Source organism: Primulina tabacum, chromosome 10 (genome assembly GCF_025594145.1).
Source record: "Primulina tabacum isolate GXHZ01 chromosome 10, ASM2559414v2, whole genome shotgun sequence".
Taxonomy (NCBI): Eukaryota; Viridiplantae; Streptophyta; class Magnoliopsida; order Lamiales; family Gesneriaceae; genus Primulina; species Primulina tabacum.
The window spans coordinates 20,487,466-20,504,110 of record NC_134559.1 but is presented as its reverse complement, the minus strand read 5'-3'; the positions used below and the strand labels follow the sequence as shown (position 1 = coordinate 20,504,110).

The 16,645-nt window shown below is 37.7% G+C and overlaps 1 pseudogene; it reads right to left on the bottom strand.

The window, feature by feature from the left end:
• Nucleotides 1-883: 883 nt before the first annotated feature.
• Nucleotides 884-16,645, bottom strand: part of LOC142504970 (uncharacterized) — a 23,057-nt pseudogene continuing 7,295 nt past the window's right edge.

Here is a 16,645-nt window from a genome sequence, read left to right as displayed (position 1 = left end):
TCTAACTGATAATTCAATTCCATCTGTGTTGTCCTGTACAGAGTTCTAAAATGAAGAACCAATACCTGTTACCCTCAAGGCTGAACTCAATCTCCCTGGTATAAGGCAACCAAAATCTCCTCTGGGAAGACTTTAGCAATTCTCCTGCTACTGTCAAATCAGTCCATGATACGCTCAGTTTCAGTAATCAACTGAATACATAAGGAATATCTCCATTCCTTTCGATTATCATCGAGTCATAGGTAATACGGATATCAAAGGAATTCAAATCAAGAATCCTTACCGTACATTATTCATTCTTCGGCCATTTCAGGTCCGATTCTTACCATCTCCTGGCAAGAATCTACAATACTTCTATATTTGGTCAGCATAACAATATCAATCATGCAATCAGAATCAGACAACACAAGTACACACAGTCTACCTCGATTTCATTCTCATCCTACTGCCATATACGATATTTTACAGAATTCACTGATATCAACCTTTCCCCCAAAAGGTAAAGAAATCAATAATACAGTACATACAGACCCCACAGATCAAGCATCTATCAATGCAATTCATTCAAAAATAATAGTAGGGCATGCATTAGTATCTATCAATATATATGCAAAATAATCGCAAAAGAACAGTTACTTGTCACTATATCATCAAGTGCATCTTGGGTCTGTTCCTCGGTCACCATAACCAGATGATTCTGCTCCCTGAGATCTTCGGGAACCTTTCTGTGGACAGACTCTAGCAAAGTGTCCCTGCTGTTTACAGATATTGCACCTACCAGTCACTCCCTGGCATTGCTCCGTGGGATGTCTTCCTCCGCAAGTTCTGCAATAAATTCCAGTATAACTCGGGCTAGAACCACAGGAGCTAGATGAACCGCTCCCTAACTTCTTGAACTGCTTCTCTCGAGCTTCAACTGTTCTTTCTTTTCACTACTGCTGCTACCAATCTCCATTCGGGGAGGTAGTTGCAGTGGTTTCGGTGTTGGAAGAACATACGAGGCTTTCTTTTGTCTCATCAGAACTGTTTCTGCTCTTCTGGCTCTGTTCAGAGTATCAGCAAGGTTATTCGGTTGTTTCACATTTACCAATGTACGTATCTTCGGATTCAATCCCTGGATAAACTGATCAAACACAGCTTCATCGTTCCTAGCCACTTGAGGGGCAAAACGTAGCAAGGTAAAGAAATGGGCCAAATACTCGTCAACATTCAACTGACCCTGTCTCAGATTTGCAAACTCTGCACTTTTATCCTGTCTGTATGATACGAGGAAGAATCTTTGATAGAATTCAACTTTAAAAACTTTCCACGTAATCACTGAACTATGCTGTTCTAAGGCTTCTTTGGTTACCAGCCACCAACTCCTTGCAACTTCCCGTAATTGGTGCCCAATCAGTTTAACTCTACAGTCATCTGTGAAACCCAGAAACTCAAATAGCATTTCTATGTCATCTAGCCAATTCTCACAATCAACTGGCGTCTCAGTACCCTTAAGAATCGGCGGTTGAAACGATTGAAACCTCTGCAACATGTAAGGCCCGAGAAATTTATCCTGTTAATCAAAAATGATTTGGCGATAATTATTATAGCGTCATTCATAATGGAGAGGTGTTTATAGACGGAAAGGATCAGACTGGGAGAGCCGGAAGAAAATTTGACATTTTGTGCAAGAAAAGTCCCCGCGCACATGCGCGACATGTATGGGCGCACATGCGCGAGGAAGACAGAACCATGCGCGCACATGCGCGGAACGTCCAGAGAGTTCGGCGGACATGCGCGGCGGAAGGCGCGCATATGCGCGAGTGAAGGGATGTACGAGACAGAGTTGTCGCGCATATGCGCGAGATATGTCGCGCATATTCGCGAGAAGATAAATGCGGAAGGTGCCGGGCCGAACCTCCGGCGCATATGCGCGGCTTTGTACGAGCATATGCGCGCGGCATGCAGAATGGAAAAATGCCACTTAGTCTCTTGAATGCAACGTGTATATATATGTATATATAAGGAACAAACTTAGTCTCCTCTGAAGCAAAAGAAAGAAGGAGAACGAGGGAAGAAGCTCCAAGTTCCTTACGTGTGAAATTTGAGTGTTACGCAAAATCTGTTCGTTTGTTTTTGAATCCGGACACGGTACTGTGTTTCTATCAACGCAGGCTACAACTGGACGTAAGTTTTATTACGTTTAGAAATTATTTGAATTTATGATATTGTCAGAATTGAATATGAATCAGATATGGTGTTTCTGCTACAGTAGGCATTGTATAACTGAAGTCAGATTAAAGAATAGACTGTTTATACAATTGTTAGGAATTTCGAAAGATATTGATTGGGATTTGATATCAGATTTGTGTTGTTACTGATCTTAAATGTACATATATTGAGATTATGAATTGTACTGATACTGATTATGAATTCTGATATTATATCTGTGATGTTGAGATTGACGGGGATATCGAGATCGTATTGTTATGCCGTCGAAACATCAGTTGATTTAGAGTGATCAGATTCAGTAATGATATCGTTGATATGATTTAGATTGTACCTTGTTCAGATATGGATCATATTATATACTGATTTGAGTATTGATCAGAACAGGTTTTGAATCGAATTATATACTGATATTGTATTTATGTGATTATCATTGCCTGACTGGGTATGGACAGATTGGAATACAAGACTTCGTCTTCGTCAGACCGGGAAGACAAAGCTATAATTCATGTTTTGTTTGGGGAAGACACAACTCAAATGAGATTCAATTTGAGTTTCCCAACAAAATCACATACTTGTTCTGTTTGTACTTATATTGATTTATATATATGTACTGAGATAGGAGTGTCATTAGTAGATACGCTAATTTTCTAAACGTTCGGTGATATCGATGCTTCGGATCAGATTCACTCCGATTGTAGATTTTTATACAGATCAGACCGAAGTTTAGGAATACCGGGATCCCTAGACTTAGATACGAGTCAAGTTAAAGAGTAAGAATCAGATTGTTTTATCTGTATTCACTAATGTGTCATAATTACTGATTATGTGTTATGATTTGTATTAAACAGCATGACATGCATGTATACATGTTTTATACTGGGATTTATTCTCACCGGAGTATCCGGTTGTTGTCTTGTTTGTATGTGTGCATGACAACAGATGGGGCAGGATCGGGGTCAAGAAGATGATGAGAGAAGGACGAGTTTAGAGTGGTGATTCCGGACTTATTGTAGACTTGGTTTAATACTTGGAATTTCGTAGTTGAACCTTAGACTAGTTTGAATAATTATTGTACTTTTATACTGAGATGTATATTAGTTAAATTCCATTACGTTCCGCACTTACATTTTTAAAAAGAAAAATTTTTAGACCCTGTTTATCTTAATTGATAATTAAATCCCAAAGATGATTAAGAAGATGATTAGCGTCCGGGTCCCCACAACAGGTGGTATCAGAGCGATAGATTCTTTAGACTGAGATAGAAGAGAATGAGCGGGTTAGATTGAGTTTTCTTTCCTTGCATGTGATTGCTAGCATGAGATTTATTTTAATGTTGATTTACATTATGTATGCTAGCATGATACTATGATTTACTGCTTTGAAATACATGTTTACCTGATTATCCGATTTGAGTTGGTATTATGTATTATTGAGTATTAATCAGATCTGATTCATGATCAGCAGTAAGATGATCCGAGAAAGAATGGAACAGGTTTGTAGTATTTGGGTTACTAATGATTTTGGTAATCAGATATACCTCCAAGAAGAATTCCAGAACGGGACAGTACTTCGGTTGAACAGATAGATATATCAGAAACTTTGATGGAAATACAGTTGAAGAAATTTCAGTCGTTTCAACCGCCGATTTTGAGGGGTACTGAGATGTCTGAAGAGTGTCAAAATTGGTTAGATGACATAAAACTATTTTTTGATTTGCTTAAGTATTCAGATGAACAGAGAATTAAACTGGTATTCCACCAGTTACGAGAGGCCGCCAGGAGTTGGTGGATTACAATCAAGGGAGTATTAGAACAACGTGGTACTGTGATCACGTGGGAAGTCTTTAAAGCCGAATTCTATCGAAGATTTTTTTTCAGTTTCGTACCGAGAAGATAAAAGAGTAGAGTTTGAGAATTTGAGACAAGGCCAACTGAATATTGAAGAATATGTTGCTAAATTCTCTACTCGACTGCGTTTTGTTCCTCAGATAGCTGGAAATGATGAAGTTGTAGCTGAGCCGTTCATCAAAGGATTGAATTCAGAGATAGTTGCATTAATAAATATGCAGCAACCTTACCATTTTGCTGATACTTTGAGTAGGGCAAAGAGAGCTGAGGTGAGTCTGATTCGACAACGAGAAAGATTGGATGTGATTCCACTCCAAACACAACAACTCCCTCTTAGCTTTGATAAAGGCGGTACGAGTGAAAAGCAAGATTTGCTGAAAGCTCGAAAGAAACAATTTAAGAAGTTAGGAAGCGGACTGAGTGGTTCGTCTAGCTCCAGTGGTTCCAGCCCGAGTTATACTGGAGTATATTGCAGCACTTGCGGAGGGAGACATCCCACAGAGCAATGCCAAGGAGTGACTGGTAGTTGCCATATTTGTAGACAGCCGGGACACTTTGCTAGAGTTTGTCCTTAGAGAAGTTCCCGAAGATTTTAGGGAGCAGAAGACCGAGGAACAGACACAGGACACACCTGATGATATAGTGGCAGGTACTGTTCTTTTATGATTATATTGCATAGGTATTGATATATACTAATGCATTCCCTACGATTATCTTTGACTGAGTTGCATTGAGATATGCTGTATCTGCTGAGTCTGTTTGTACTGTAGTATTGTTTCCCTTACTTTTTGGGAAAGAAAGATTGATATCAGAGATTTCTGTGAAATATTGTATACTACAGTAAGATGAGAATGAGGTCAAGTTAGATTATGATGTACTTGTGTTTCTGATTTGACCGCATTATTGATATAATATGCTGAACGAGTACAGAACTATTGTAGATTCCTTTCAGGAGAGTATAAGGTTCAGACAAGATATGGCTGCTGAGTAGAAATTCCACGGTAAGGATTCCTAGATCTAGAATTCCTTTGATATCTATATTGTTTATGACTCGATTGATACAGAAAGGAGCAGATGGTATCCTTATGTATTCAGTAGACATGCTGAAATCGAGCCTAGTATTGGCAGATTTGCCAAGTGATGTACTAGTTGGTTGACGTCTTCCTAGATAAGATTTTGGATTTACTTTATATCAGGAAGATAGATTTCAGAATTGAATTGATACCAGGTACAGTTTGTGTTTTAGAATTCAGTACAAAATGATATTGAATGTACAGAATGTCACTGAATAAATTGAAAGAATTGAAAGATCAGTAGAAGAGTACTGGCCAGGAGTTACATTTGATTAGTGTTTCTCTGTGGCATGTTTCAGTATGTTCAGAGATATTCTGATGATTTCATGCTCGTTGTATCTATGATATTTTGATATATTTGCAGCATTTGATTGATTGAATCGAATATCTGAAGATTGTATTGATTACTCTGAGAACTGTGATTATTGTATACATAATTATTCAGATAAGAATCTTGCTTGAAACAGATTGTATTCAGAATAAGCGATATCTGAAGTTAATATACCGATTGATTTTGACACAGTTGAGATTGTGATCAGTGACTGAGAATGATACCGATATCAGAAAGATCAGAAATTTCAGAAATATCATAAATTTATTTTGGTCTGAGTTGGCAGATTATCCTATACGATTGTTGTCTTGTATCCTGCTTGAGTATTGTTATTGTTCTAAAACACTATTTGAGACAACTTATATTGTTTGGGGGCACATTATAATTGCAGATGATATATAGCAGTGATCAGGACGACATGAAGACGTGATTGATTAGTCAGAATTGACAATATTGCCAGGACTTGCCGTTTTATGAGTTACTGAACTCACTAGATCAGTATAGATTATTGATATTGTGAATCTGATTTGATAGTACTGTTATTCTGAGTCAGTGTTTGATAGAGATTAGTCAAACCGAATCAGAGCTGAATTCGAGAATTTCGGCAGTTCAGAGATTTAACCAGAATGTTCAGAACTTAATTCGATAATCAGAGCAGAGCATCGATCAGAGTGGCAGATATGTGAATTTTTTTACTGTATGAGAATGATTATCTTGTGATATCAAATGTTTCGGAATTTCACGACAGAATTTGATATCGATAGTCAGAACCGAATACCAGGTAGGTATATATATATTTTTATTTATATTATTAACTGATTTGTTTGTATCAAATAGTTCGAATCTGAAATGATAGATAGTGTCAAAAACGCACCGTAGTGGATTCAGTTTTCATTTTGGTGACTGAGAATGTATGATATTCGAACAGATAGTTTTGACATAGACAGATAAATCAGTTGTGACAAAATTTGTACTGAAATGTGGCAGAATTGTACTGAAATGTCTGAATCGCCCAATAAATGAAGATAGAATCAGAAGAGTTATTACAGAATTTGTATATTTCTGACTAGACATGAGGAGTATAATTCGATGAAATTTCGTAGTGAGATCACTATAATACTTTCCAGATTGTGATATAATATGACTGTGATTGACAGATTGTTCAATCTATATCTATTAGTTTGTACAAGATGACGTACAAACATGACCAGATGACAAAAATCGATGTCAAAGAAATGGTCAGATTGATCAGAATGTTGAAGTAGATTATATTAGATTTTAAATTTTTAATTGAGTTTGTACTTGTGGCAGAATATACCATGAGCTCTCTCATATATTATCCACCGACTGACAGATAGCCAGAGTGTACTATCAAGATATTGAAAGATATCCGGAGAGCTGCAGTGCTGGATGCTAGCACCAGTTGATATGACATATTGTCGCTGTGTGAATTATTGTACGATAATAGTTATCAGATAACCAGATGGATAATGAAATAGTTACAGACGATATATTGTACAGTGAGTACTGCAGATTTCTTTGGTATAAGAATAATATCTCGGATATACCTGAGATAGGATCTGATACGGTCAGAGATATGACAAAGAAAATGTAGCTAATTCAGAAGAGAATGAAGATAGCTCAGACTAGACAGACTTAATATGCCAACGTCGGATGGTGACGATTGGTATTTGGGGCCGAAGATTTAATATATCCTGGACTGGGATAAACAGATTTGATAACACCTGATGATATTGATTGGTATGAGCTGTTGATTGGTATATACGGATGTTGTATAGCCAGTAATGTGAGATTGATTCTGTCAGAGTTATCTCGAAGGGTATTATGATATTATGCTCTTGAATTATTATTCCAATTTAGAATCACAGATCCGTACAAGAAAGATATTTCAGAATGAAGACTATTCTATTATTGAAAATACAGTAAGTTGACAGGGCATCAAAGAGACTATCTGGAAGACAGAATTTGTCATGAAATTAAGAGTTCAAAATGGATTCATTGAGATGAGTTTCTGATTTAAACTTTGTATAAATTCACTCTGATATGTCTGAATTGATTACTTGCTAGTTCGAAGACGAACTCAGATCTAAGAGGGGGAGAAATGTAAGGCCCGAGAAATTTATCCTGTTAATCAAAAATGATTTGGCGATAATTATTATAGCGTCATTCATAATGGAGAGGTGTTTATAGACGGAAAGGATCAGACCGAGAACGAAAGAAGATTTGACATTTTGTGCAAGAAAAGTCACCGCACACATGCGCGACATGTATGGGCGCACATGCGCGAGGAAGACAGAACCATGCGCGCACATGCGCGAGGAAGACAGAACCATGCGCGCACATGCGCGGAACGTCCAGAGAGTTCGGCGCACATGCGCGGCAGAAGGCGCGCATATGCGCGAGTGAAGGGATGTGCGAGACAGAACATCTCGCGCATATGCGCGAGATATGTCGCGCATATTCGCGAGAAGATAATGCGGAAGGTGCCGGGCCGAACCTCCGGCACATATGCGCGGCATGCAGAATGGAAAAATGCCACTTGGTCTCTTGAATGCAACGTGTATATATAGTATATATAAGGAACCAAACTTAGTCTCTCCTGAAACAAGAAAGAAAGAAGGAGAACGAGGGAAGAGCTCCAAGTCCCGTACGTGTGAAATTTGAGTGTTACGCAAAATCCGTCCGTTTGTTTTTGAATCCGGACACCGGTACTGTGTTCCTATCAACGCAGGCTACAATGGACGTAAGTTTTGTTACGTTTAGACCTGATTTGAATTTATGATATTGTCAGAATTGAATATGAATCAGATATGGTGTTTCTGCTACAGTAGGGATTGTCTAATGAAGTCAGATTAAAGAATAGACTGTTTACACAATTGTTATGAATTTCGAAAAGATATTGATTTGGATTTGCTATCAGAGTGTGTTGTTACTGATCTAAATGTACAGATATTGAGATTATGAATTGTTGGGGACCCGGGTCTAACTCAATTCTTTTCGGGATTAGTCGGATCATTGTTCAAAATTACGGGTCTAAAATTTACTTTTAACATTAAATCAAATGTTTATAACTCAGGCACAAGCTAATTCTATATTCATTACATTACAACAAACATAAAATACATGCCTTTTATTCATATTCTACAAACCAGTAATTAAATACAGTGCATATCAAAAGTACAACTACTAGTTCGTCTGCTACGCCCGTGATCACCACGCTATGTCTATCTCTCATTTCTGTCGCGACCTTGATCCTGCCCCACCTGTTGTTATGCACACATACAGACATAACAACAGCCGAAAACTCCGGTGAGAACAAATCCCAGTATAAAACATGTACACATGCTGATACGAAATCATAAATCATGCATGAAAGCAATAACAATGGCTCCATAGTCTATGAAACCGATCTATCTAAACATGCAACTCAAATCAAATCATGTCCTGACTTGAATCGACTCTACTCTAGGGATCCCGGTGTGAATAAGACGTCACTGTCTGTCACCTACCCTCCCAATCAGGGTAACTGTACGTCTTATTCCTAGACTTCGGTCAAGTCTGTATCGAATGTCTGCAATCGGAGTGAATCTGATTCGAAGCGTCGATACCACCGAACATCTAGTTTGGCAAGTCTGCCAATGACTCTCCTATCTCAAAGGCTTGAATAAATCTATAAACAAGGCATCATCATATCAAGAGATTTGAATATAAATCTATAAACAAACAATCACATCATAAAGATAAACAATAATTCTAGTATGTGATTTTGTTGGGAAACTCAAACTAAATCTCATTTGAGTTGTATCTTCCCCAAACAAAACATGAATTATACCTTCTTGTCGTCGAATAAATCGAAGTCTCGCAGTAGGGATATTGAACCTGTCAATCCAAATCTGAAATGACAATGTTGAGATGCACAATATCAAATCACAACTCAAACTAATACTAGTATAGCTCAATATCAAATCTTGATACAATTTGACTGTATAACGGCATAGTTTCTCGCTACCGGTCCATTCAAATCTCAACATATCTCAACAATCATAATCCTCAACTCATAATCAGCACAATCTATGTGTCATATCTCAAAATCTGCATAAGCTCATGCACATGAAAGCTGGAATTCCATACAAATTGCATACGACATCCAATAACCGATCCGTTTACGATTCTACGACATCTATAATCTCAAGAACATATAATCACAACCATATCTGAATTTCCTCCACATGTTAACTTCAAAACATGCTGAAAAGATATAGAAAGTATACCCTTTTGGAGCCCTTGTCAAGAGGAACAAGAATCTCAACTTGGATTAAAATTTGGATATGTAATTCTTTCAAAATCACAACCTTAAAGCATAAGGAGTTGAAGCTTCTCCCCACTCTCTCACGTTTTCAGCTGATGGAAATGGTGAAAGTGAAGACTCAGCACAATCAGATATATATATATTCCATGTGTCTTCATGGAATTCAAAGGTGGATTTCTCGCATGCAGCACCGCGGGTGCGGTCACTCTTTACCGCGGGTGCGCTATGCCCACGGCATGCCTTTCATTTTCTGAAATTCGACGACCGTGGGTGCGGTACATATAAGACCGCGGGAGCGGTGACATTACCGCGGGTGCGGTTACGTTTGCACCGCGGGTGCGGTGTCAGTTCTGTAAATAATTTCCAACTCTCTGTCCATCAACCGCGGGTGCACTCGTTCTTGGACCGCGGGTGCGGTGACCCTACTGTAACATGACTAATTTTCTGTCCATGCACCGCGGGTGCGGTGCTTCTCTAGGCGCGGGTCCGGTCCCTTTCTTCAAGCAACACTTCATCTTTTCAATTTATCCACATACACTCTAAGGCATTACATGAATTGTACTGATACTGATTATGAATTCTGATATTATATCTGTGATGTTGAGATTGACGGAGATATCGAGATCGCATTGTTATGCCGTCGAAACATCAGTTGATTAAAAGTGATCAGATTCAGTAATGATATCGTTGATATGATTTATATTGTACCTTGTTCAGATATGGATCAGATTATATACTGATTTGAGTATTGATCAGAACAGGTTTTGAATCGAATTATACTGATATTGTATTTATGTGATTATCAATGCCTGACTGGGTATGGATAGATTGGAATACAAGACTTCGTCTTCGTCAGACCGGGAAGACAAAGCTATAATTCATGTTTTGTTGGGGAAGACACAACTCAAATGAGATTCAATTTGAGTTTCCCAACAAAATCAAACTTGTTCTGTTTGTACTTTATATTGATTTATATATATGTACTGATATAGGAGTGTCATTGGTAGATACGCTAATTTTCTAAACGTTCGGTGATATCGATGCTTCGGATCAGATTCACTCCGATTGTAAATTTCGATACAGATCAGACCGAAGTTGAATAAGATGTAACGCCACCACGATTGGGAGAGTAGGTGGGAGACCTGTTACATCTTATTCACACCGGGATCCCTAGACTTAGATACGAGTCAAGTTAAAGAGTAAGAATCAGATTGTTTTATCTGTATTCACTAATGTGTCATAATTACAGATTATGTGTTATGATTTGTATTAAACAGCATGACATGCATGTATACATGTTTTATACTGGTTTTTATTCTCACCGGAGTATCCGGCTGTTGTCTTGTTTTGTATGTGTGCATGACAACAGGTGGGGCAGGATCGGGGTCAAGATGATGAGAGAAGACGAGTTTAGAGTGGTAATTCCGAACTTATTGTAGACTTGGTTTAATACTTGGAATTTAGTAGTTGAACCTTAGACTAGTTTGAATAATTATTGTACTTTTATACTGAGATGTATATTAGTTAAATTCCATTACGTTCCGCACTTACATTTTTAAAAAGAAAAATTTTTAGACCCTGTTTATCTTAATTGATAATTAAATCCCAAAGATGATTAAGAAGATAATTAGCGTCCAGGTCCCCACAACACATTACCAAATCAACTCAGATATTCAGGTAACATGTATCTTCTAAAACAGTAAAAACACACTCCAATATTAACATATACAATGTAATTCAACATTATAATACATCACATGCTAGCAATCACATGCAAGGAAAGAAAACACATTCTACCCCGCTCACTATCTTCTATCTCAGTATCAAGAACCTACAGTTCTAGAACCTACTGTTCTGGAACCTAATGCTCTGATACCACCTGCTGTGGGGACCCGGACGCTAATCCAATTCTTAATCATCATTAGGATCAATTTACTAATTCAAGTTATTTGGGTCATAAAAAAAAATTTCTTTAAATGCGGAACGTAATGGAATATAATAATATACATATTCGTATAAAATAAAGTACAAGTCCTGTACAATCTACATTCAATAAAAACTAAGGTTTAACAACTAATTATCAAGTGTTCAAACTCTATCATTAATCCAAGTCCGTAGTCTCCACTCTAATCATGATCTCTCTCTCTTCTTGTCTTGACCCTGATCATGTCCCACCTGTTGTCATGCACACATACAAACAAGACAACAGCCGGATAACTCCGGTGAGAATTACATTCCCAGTATAAACCATGTATAAATGCAATCAGATAAACAATATAAAAACATATAACATGCATTCATAACATGTATCAAAATCAGAACATGAATCAAACACAAACTTTGAATCACAATCAGTGACTCATGGACTCTGACTCGACTCATCCTAATCTAGGGATCCCGATCGGAGTAAGAACACACACCCACCTACATTCCCTATCGGGGTGGTAGCATGTTCTTATTCACGGACTTTGGCTCTTTCCATATCGAACACCAGTAATAGAAGAAACTCCAATTCTATCCACTCCGATATAGCCAAACGTCCGGTGTCTTGGCAAATCAGCCACAGACTAGGCGTATCAGCCTTGGCGAATCAGCCAAACCTCTGTGACAATGTTCAATGGCCCAGTGACGATTGAATCACTATCGGGGACCTCTGTCACGAGATCAAACGTCTACGACTAGGCGTATCAGCCCATGACTCAAGACATAACTCTATAGATAAAAGATAACAATCACATCAATTGCAAATATCAATGCAATAAGATGAAGTATGTGATTTTGGAAAACTCAAGTCGAATCAGACTCGAGTTGTGCAATCCCGCATCAACATTAATTTATACCTTTCTCTTCTCGGTCTGACGAAGTCGAAGTCTCAAAGTCAAATATGTCCATATCAAATCTGAAATGACAATATCGAATACATTTTATCAATGTATAACTCAATTCAAAACCTGTTCTGATCAATACTCAAATCAAACATAATCTGATCCATATCAACGATATCATAATACAATCTCAATCAAAATTGAATCTGATCACAATCAATCTACCGATATTTCGACGGCATAACAATACAGTCTTGATAGCCCCGTCAATCTCAACATCACGGATATAATACCACAACTCATAATCGATATCAATACGAATCATAATCTTCAATAATAACAGGTCATAACATCAAATTTGTGCAATCTCACAATACCGGCAATACAATATCAGTATATACGAATCAACAACTCATCTGATCCAAATCTGAATAATATCAATCAATATCTGAAAAATCATAATAATTCCATAATCGATCTATTCTTCGGTCTGACTTCGATTCTACGATGCCTAACATGTCAAGAACATCATATATGAATCCTATTCAATTCTGACAATATCATAATTTCAACTGATGAAAAAACGTAACAAAACTTACGCCCAGTTGTAGCTGTCAACGATAGGAACACAATACTGAAATCGGATTCGAGTTCTGACAAGCGGATCGAACAAAATCCCAGAATATTCAATAAAATTTAAAATGTTCGATTCAATCAATCATACCCTGATATCGAATCAAGGCTGAAATCGCTTTCCATATATAGGACAAATCCGGAATTTCATCTGGAACGACCATAGCAACTCTCCTGCTACTGGCAAATCATTCCCTGATAGGTTCAACTCCAGTAATCAACTGAATACATAAGGAATTACTCCATTTTTTTCGATAATCATCGAATCATACATAATACGGATATCAAGGAATTCAAAATCGAGAATCCTTACCGTATATCATTCATTCTTTGGTCATTTCAGGTCCGAATCTTACCATCTCCTGGCAAGAATCTATAATAATTCTGTACTTGTTAGCATATCAATATCAGTAATGTAGTCAGAATCAGACAACACAAGTACAACACAATCTAATTCAATCACATTCCCTTTTTACTGTAGTATACAATGTATCACAGAATTCACTGATATCAATTCCTCTCCCCAAAAGGTACAAAGATCAATACTACAGTAATACATACCCAACAGGTATAACATATATCAATGCAACTCAGTCAAAGATAATCGTAGGGAATGCATTAGTATATCAATACCATATGCAATATAATCATAAAAGAATAGTACCTGCCACTATGTCATTGCGTGTGTCCTGGGTCTGTTCCTCGATCACTACCACTAGATGATTATGCTCTCTGAAATCTTCGGGAACCTTTCTGTGGACAGACTTTACCAAAGTGTCCTGGTTGTCGACAAACATGACAACTACCCAGTACACCTCGGCATTGTTCTGTGGGATGCCTTCCTCCACAGGTTCTACAATAAACTCCGGTGTAACTCGGGCTAGAACCACTGGAACTAGTTGAACCGCTCCCTAACTTCTTGAACTGTTTCTTTCGAGCTTTCAGCAAATCTTGCTTCCCACTCGTACTGCCACTATCCAATCGGAGAGGGAATTTTTGTGTCTGGGGTTGCATTGCACACAACCTTTCTTGTTGTCTAATCAGACTCGCCTCAGCCCTTTTTGCTTTATTCAAAGTATCAGCAAAATAGTAAGGTCGCTGCATATTTATCAATGCAACTATCTCTGAATTTAATCCTTTAATGAACTGCTCAGTTACAGATTCATCATTCCCAGCTATCTGAGGAACAAAACGCAGTAAAGTAGAGAATTTAGCAACATATTCTTCAATATTCCCTTGGCCTTGTCTCAAATTCTCAAACTCTGCTCTCTTGTCCTCTCGGTACGATCCTGAGAAGAATCTTCTATAAAATTCAGCTTTAAAGACTTCCCACGTAATCACCGTACCCCGCTGTTCAAATACTCTTTTGGTTGTAATCCACCAACTCCTACCGACCTAGTGTAACTGATTGGGCACCAGTTTAATTCTCTGTTCATTTGGGTAATCAAGTGAATCAAAAAGTATCTCTATATCATCTAACCAATTCTCACACTCCACTGACGTCTCATTACCCTTCAGAATCGGCGGTTGAAACGATTGAAACCTCTTCATCTGTGTTTCCATCAGAGTTTCTGTCTCATCCATCTGATCCGTCGAAGTACTACCCAATACTCGAATTCTTCTTGGAGGTATATCTAATTACCACAAGGGTTAGTACCACATGAGATAAATCAATCTCAGTCCCTTCCTGATCAGCTTACCTTCTGATCAAGAATTGGTTCTGATTTATTTTCAAATCAGACATATTACCAAATCAATTCAGATATTCAGGTAATCATGTAATTAAAAGCAGTAAATCATACTTAGCATGCTAGCATACACAGTGTAATTCAACATTATAATAAATCACATGCTAGCAATCAAACAGGAAAGAAACCTCAATCTACCACGCTCACTAGCTTCTATCTCAGTCTCAAGAACCTACAGTTCTGGAACCTACTGCTCTGATACCACCTGTTGTGGGGACCCGGACGCTAATTCATTCCTTAATCGTCTTTAGGAATAATTCAAACATTTATAATAAACAGGGTCTAAATTTTTTTTTTTTTAAAATACAAAGCAGAAACGTAATGTAATTCAATTCAAATACATATTAAACATAAAAATATAAATTTGGTACTATCTACAAGAATTCAACTAGGTTCAACTATATAACAGTGCTGAATCCTAAGTTGCTTCGAAGCCCGGATCTCCACGCTATCTAGTCCAGCCTCGTTCTCTTCTTGACCCTGATCCTATCTCACCTGTTGCCATGCACACATACAAACAAGACAACAGCCGGATAACTCCGGTGAGAATTACATTCTCAGTATAAATCATGTATACATGCAATCATAAAAACAATGTAACCGCATATAACAGATTATCTAACATGTATTCAAATCAGAATATAAATCCATATCAAAAAAATCATATCTATTACACACCATCATCAGGAACATAAATCAATATGTACCATATCCAGGAACATAATCAACATGTCAATATAACTGTCAATTAGACTCATGACGTCACATTTAAGACTAGACTCAATCCTAGTCTAGGGATCCCGGTTTCCAGAAGTTGGCATTCTCATATAGACCAACAGTAATAGAAAAGACTCCAGTTCTATCCACGTCGATAGGTTATCGATCACCAGTAATAGAAGAAGCTCTGATTCTATCCACATCGATATAGTATCGATCACCAGTAATAGAAGAATCTCTGATTCTATCCATCGATATGATATCGATCATAAGTAATAGAAGAGTTACGATTCTATCCACATCGATACAGTACCGATCACCAGTAATAGAAAAAGCCACATTCCTATCCACATCGATAGCCAATCATCCTGTGACAGACTTTGGCACTATCGCCAATACACTATCTTGTGACATCGTGCAATGTGCCCGTGGCGATCCCACCACTATCAGGCACTTCTGTCCCAAGATACTCGTCTAATACCTGCTATCTATCAATCAAGACAAGTATATCAATCAAATCAATACAATAAGGTAAAGTATGTGATTTAGGAAAACTCGAGCCAAACCTCACTCGAGTTGTGCAATCCCAACTCAACATTAATTTATACCTTTATCTTCTCGCTCTGACGAAGACGAAATCCTGAATTCAACTCTGTCCATTCTCAATCTGGTAATAACAATACCGAACAGACACAATATCAATATATAACTCAATTCAGAACATGTTCTGATCAATACTCAAATCAACATACTATCTGATCAATGTCAATCGACATACAGTACAACAATACAATCTCAGTCAATCGTAAATCCGATCAATATCAATCTACTGAGGTTTCGACGACATAACAATACAGTCTCGATAACCCCGTCAATTCCAACACCACAGATATAATACCAGAACTCATATCCAATATCGGTGCAACTCAT